Here is a 6,000-nt window from a genome sequence, read left to right as displayed (position 1 = left end):
ACATTAAAAAGCATTTCAGCATGTCTGTCTGTCAGTAGATCAGCACAGGGGGCTTCCACAATTAAGAGAAAGTGAGCACTGCAGATGCTGGAGATCAGAGTTGAGAGTGGGGCACTGGAAAAACACAGCAGGTCAGACAACATCCGAGGATCAGGAGGATCGATGTTTCAGGTATAAGTACTTCGGAAGTGGCTGGGGTCTGTGGGGTGGCAGGAGCGGAAGTGATGTCATCATTCACCGCGCCGGTGGTGGCTGGAGCGGCCGATGGCTAATGGCATCTGAGCAGTTCCAGAGGCCAGGAGAATCTTCTGGAATGGTCGAGGAATCCAGAGTATTGAGGTAAGTACGTGGAAGTGTGTTTATCTTACGTTCTTTTATGTCCGATGTGGTGGAAAAAAAAATGTTTGTTGAGTGTGTGAATTCTTCTGAGGGTGTAAAACAGCAGAGGTCCTATGCAGGTCTGGGATAATGTGGCCTGAGCTATGGCAGGGCTAACTGCAGGAAGATTAGGTGGTGGTGCATGGCTGTGAGTGTGGACTGAAGGAGAACTGTTCCTGGAGGTTTTGGATTTGTAGTAGGTAAGATTAGATTAGATTAGATTACTTACAGTGTGGAAACAGGCCCTTCGGCCCAACAAGTCCACACCGCCCCGCCGAAGCGCAACCCACCCATACCCCTACATTTACCCCTTACCTAACACTACAGGCAGTTTAGCATGGCCAATTCACCTGACCTGCACATCTTTGGACTGTAGGAGGAAACCAGAGCACCCGGAGGAAACCTACGCAGACACGGGGAGAACGTGCAAACTCCACACAGTCAGTCGCCTGAGGCGGGTATTGAACCCGGGTCTCTGGCGCTGTGAGGCAGCAGTGCTAACCACTGTGCCACCGTGCCGCCCAGGTACTGGTTGTGATGTTCAGATCCAAACTGTGATGGCCCTGAGTAAGGGTTTATGCCCGAAATGTTGATTGTCCACCTCCTTAGATGCTGCCTGACCTGCTGTGTTTTTCCAGTGCTTCTACAATTAACATCAATTTTGGAATTTGAGTACAGTTAGCTGCTTTGAAACAATGATTAAATCCAGGATTTGTCATTTCTTGATGTAACTTCTCAGAACTTGAATCTCTGCAATGAACAGTATCAGGGATCAGGTTGAAACTTTGTTTTGCTGTCTATTTTAAGATCACTATTACCGTACACTATATTTAAATAGGGTGGGTTTTTAAAAATGTTTTCTGTCATGTAATTAGCTTCTTTTCTGCTGCTAAAGAAAATCGGCAGCCTTGTGTGAATACATTTCAGTGATTAACCACCATGTCAACTCCATTAAAGAAAGGAAACTTGTGGTCCAGCATGTCAGGTTTCATTCTGGGAGCTGAATTGTTCAATAGTACCATAAGCTGCAATCAAACAAGTGCAGCTACTGTTGTTATATAGAAAATGTGGCAACCAATTTGTGCACAGCAAACCCGTATAAACAGCAAATCGACAATGGCAAGCGAATTTGTTGTTGCTGTGATTGAGGGACATAGATTGACTAGGACATCCAATATAAATCCCCCACTGTTTTTCTTTTACAGCATTCTAATGCACTCACTTTCACAACTAAGTGAAAACCAGCGCCTCCGACAGTTAAGCACTCCATTGGCGTGTCAGCCTTTATTTTCATTCCCAAACATTGGAGTGGGATGAAAAACTAGAAGCTTAGCACAGGGCCAACTGAGTTACAGTGGGAGTGTGTTCAGGAAAATCAGAAAGCTCTTCAGTTTCTCGTTGCTGTGGTTCACAGTGCTAGGAAAATGTTCATTCTCAAGGATCACAGAATATTATGAGAATTTTCTCATATCTCTTTGATATTGAAGGGAAAGGTTCTTCTGAAGGACATATCTGTTAACACCTACAACAAATGAATCTTTGGATTTCAATATTGTAGAAGTTTGAGACCCATGCAAAAAACTGGCTTTTTATTGTCACATGTGCTTGGGTACCTTCTGAAAGTTCACTTCTACAGTTTGAATTATATCTGTGAAAATATTTTAAGTCCACAGCAGGTTCAATGATGTGGATCATATAGGCTCCGCTAAAGTGTGAGTTTGCATCCACAATAGCCAAAAGTACAAATCAGGCAGTTGTGGGTAGAAACTGTTAGGTGTAAGGATCATCACACCATTTTTCTCATTGTCCAATATCTTTGCAATGACTATCCGTCACTGCGCAGGACAGCTTTAGAATGTCAGTGCTTACCCTACTGTACGATGGCCTTCCAAAGATGGCATGCATGCCAGGAATGTTGGGTATTGAGCAGATATCCAGTGAGTGGCAAGTTGATTCAAGAAACACAAATGTGAGGATGGGGCTGGATTTGGGCAAGAAGGGACTCCTAGGAAGGTGTTGTTAGTTATTGAGGGAAGTCTGCTCAGGTCTGGCAAGAAGTTTCCCTCGGCTTGAGATGTGAAACCCTCTATGAGAGTTAAGAAAACTGACACTTAGTCAAATAACATGTAAGATTAAGCTTATTGTGTGCAGGGAGCTCTGCATCCCTTCGACTCTCCACTGTTCCTAACTTCCCACCATTTAAAAGAAGATATTTGTCTTTGGTTTCTCCACTCATTTAATTGCTCAGTGCAATGTTATTCTCCAGTCTACAATTCCATCCATCTTAAAATGACGCAGCACTGGTCTGAGGCTATTCAGTCCATTATGCCTGTGTCATTTCTGCAAAGGAGCTTTGGAATAAGTCACACTGCTCTTTCCCCAGAGCCCTGTTAATTATTCTCCTCAAATAATGATCCAATTACCTTTTTAAGGTTACGATTTAGTTTCATTTCCCTGCAGCTTAAGTCAGTCCATTTTCAATCACACCACTCACTGTGTAAAAACATTTCTCCACACCTTTAGTTCACTTGTTAATTATCTTAAAATGTGTGCCCACTGATTCTGCGTCTTCCTGCCGCTGGAAATAACTTCTCCTGTTTGGATTCATGATTCACTTTTAAATCTCTTCTGAACACTTCAAAATGAAGGGACGACCCTTTAGAACTGAGATGAGGAAGAATTTCTTCAGTCAGGGGATAGTTAATCTGTGGAGCTCATTGCCACAGAGAGCTGTGGTCGCTAAGCCATTGAGTGCGTTTGATAGAGATAGATAGGTTCACGATTCATAAGAGGAACAAAAGTTATGGGAGAAGTCAGGAGAATTGGGTTGGGAAACATATCAGCCATGATTGAATGGTGGAGGAGATTCAGTGGGACAAATGGCCTAATATTGTTGCTATATCTTATATTCTTACAGTCTTAAACTTCAGTGCCGCTTGCAAGATGACCTCTGGATTCCAAGCCTCTCCAAATCAAACCTGATGACTATGGTCCAGTCCAGTGAGTACAAATCAATCAGAGGCAACTGTTGGCTGCTGGCAGAAGAGCTCTCCCTAGAGTCCAGAATCATAGAAGGCCAATGGCAAAAGTTAAATGATGTAAGGAGGAAGGGATTTTTGGGTTAAACAAAAAAGAATTGTAAGTGCTGGAAATCCAAACCTAGACCAGGAATTGCTGGAGATCCTCAGCAGGTATGTCCCTGGTCCAGTCCCTTGATGAGAATCTGTGATTGAGGGAACTTACTCTGCATATCCCCCACTTGCCCCCCCAATCTAGGGGACAACTATTGATGGAGTAACAGCTACCTGGAGCACTGTAGAGCAGTAGGCCACTTATAACTGGATCAAACCCATCAGAGGCAGCCTGAGGCCAGTCAGTGATCAGTAACTGGCCACTTCCGAGGCTGAGGTGGTGATGGAACATGAAATGTGACCATGGACTGTCCTGCTCAGAGTTTTATCAGGTGGAGTAGAATGTTGGTGAAGCCTAGCCATGATAACACACTGTCCAATTAACTACTCATCCTGTCTCCATGTTCCCCAACAGCAGCTGATAACACCCTCTTCTCAACTCAGCTCATCACATCCTCGAAGCCCTATTCAACGAATTGGAACACCCTACATTTAGATGACGACCTTAACATTGTACAACATCCTAAGGGGCTTCACAGGAATGGTTGTTAAACACAATTTGACTTTTGGGGAGAGAAACAGTTAATGTTTTGAGTACAATATAACAGTTCATTAAAGTCTTAACAAGAAAGCCTGATATGGTGCTGTCTGCCTTTAAGTAGGATTGTCCAGTTTTAAATGGTGCAGTCTTGTTTTAAGTAGTGAGGGCTGGCTTTAAGCAGTGCAGGCTAAATTCAGCAGTGCAGATTAGCTTTAAATAGTACAGGCTATCTTCGGGAATGCAGACTAGCTTGAACTGGTGTCAGAAAGTGCTGACATTGGGCCCCCTGCTGATGTATACAGCAAATCAACTGCACAGTGAGTGCTGGATATTTGCAGTGTAGTCACAATAATGAACAGGCACGATGAAGATAACTTGATGCCTTCACCATGTCGAATCATGCATCATCGTCCTCATGTGTTTGAAGGGCTTTCCAGTTTCGACACGATACAGTGAAGAAAATAAAAACAAAGAAGTAAAACTAATCATGTTTAAAACATGAATTCAGACTCTGCTGGAAAATTCTTGATCCCACAACTTAAGTCGAATGTGAAGGTTTTGGGGAGGTTGAAGAGAAGGTTTGCAAATGGGACCTTTGCAGGGAGAGATATTGAACTCTTTCACGATATGAACAAAAATGCAAATTTCCCTCAGTCAGAACACACCAATCCTTGAGTCACAGAGGATTTATAGCTCCTGGTCTGGTGTGAAGTTACCTGCATCTGTTGCCAGGAAAGTAATTCTCTAAAGTCAGAACAGCTTGAAGTGATAGATTAGGGGAGAGGAAGAGGCTTTAAAATCAAGGTTGGAAGATTAAAATTAGAGAGAAAAAGAATCTGAAACTTCAACCTTTTCATTTGAGGGATTCGGCTCAGGGAGACAGGCTTGTACTCACGAAGATAATGAAAAACTTAGATGAAGTTGAACTGACGCAAACTATTTAAGCTCAAAGTAAAGTTAAAAAAATAGCACAAATGCCTTTAATAAGGCTATGACTGAGGAAAACGTTTAGTACAGTACTAACTGAATGCTGTAATTTCAGAGCAGCTGACTATTCAGTGCACTGTAGTCCCATCTATCTGTCAGGTGGATATGAGTGATTCCATGCCTCCACTGGAAGAGCAAAGGATTTCCCTAAGCCCTAACCAATATTTATCTCTTAATTGATACAGCAGAAAAATGGTCATTCACCTCTTTGATGATTGCGGGATCTTGTACGCAAATTGGCAGCTCCGTCTTCCAAAGTAAGAGTGACTACACTTAGAGATCTACAGCATCGAGAAAGGCCATTCAGCCCACTGAGTCTGTGCCATTCAAAAACAACCACCAAATCTATTCTAATCCCATTTTACAGCAACATGTTTCAGTATTTAAATATTTATGCAGTATTTATTCAGCATTTATATGTCTCAGTCTTTAAAATAGGAGTCCCAACTCTGCCACCTCGTTGATAACCAGGAGTCCTTGGCCAACATGCGATTCCAGATGCACAGTGAATCATAAAATCCCTACTGTGTGGAAACAGGCTGTAATGCCCAACCAGCCCACACCAACCATCCAAAGGGTATCCCACCCAGATCCATTCGCCTACCTTGTATTTACCCCTGACTAATGCACCTAACCAACACATCCCTGAACATTATGGGCAATTTAGCATGGCCAATTCGCCAAGTCTGCACATCCCTGAACACTATGGGCAATTTAGCATGGCCAATTCACCAAGTCTGCACATCCCTGAACACTATGGGCAATTTAGCATGGCTAATTCGCCAAGTCTGCACATCCCTGAACACTATGGGCAATTTAGCATGGCCAATTCACCAAGTCTAACATCCCTGAATACTATGGGCAATTTAGCATGGCCAATTCACCAAGTCGGCACATCTTTGGTTGTCGGAGGGAACTAGAGCACCCAGAGGAAAGCCACACAGACAGTCACTTGGAATCGAA

General features: G+C 43.2%; 1 long non-coding RNA gene across 1 annotated transcript in view; it reads left to right on the top strand.

Annotated features, from left to right (window-relative positions):
* The first annotated feature begins 253 nt into the window (after positions 1–253).
* Positions 254–6,000, top strand: part of LOC122565311 — a 28,583-nt gene continuing 22,836 nt past the window's right edge. Inside the window, exons 1-2 of the long non-coding RNA XR_006316128.1 lie at positions 254–339; positions 3,296–3,378. This is a non-coding gene — a long non-coding RNA (uncharacterized LOC122565311). The remainder of the gene's footprint in view (positions 340–3,295; positions 3,379–6,000) is intronic.

The sequence above is a fragment of the Chiloscyllium plagiosum genome, chromosome 2 (genome assembly GCF_004010195.1).
Source record: "Chiloscyllium plagiosum isolate BGI_BamShark_2017 chromosome 2, ASM401019v2, whole genome shotgun sequence".
NCBI lineage: Eukaryota > Metazoa > Chordata > Chondrichthyes > Orectolobiformes > Hemiscylliidae > Chiloscyllium > Chiloscyllium plagiosum.
This window is presented reverse-complemented; position numbering and strand designations above follow the sequence as displayed.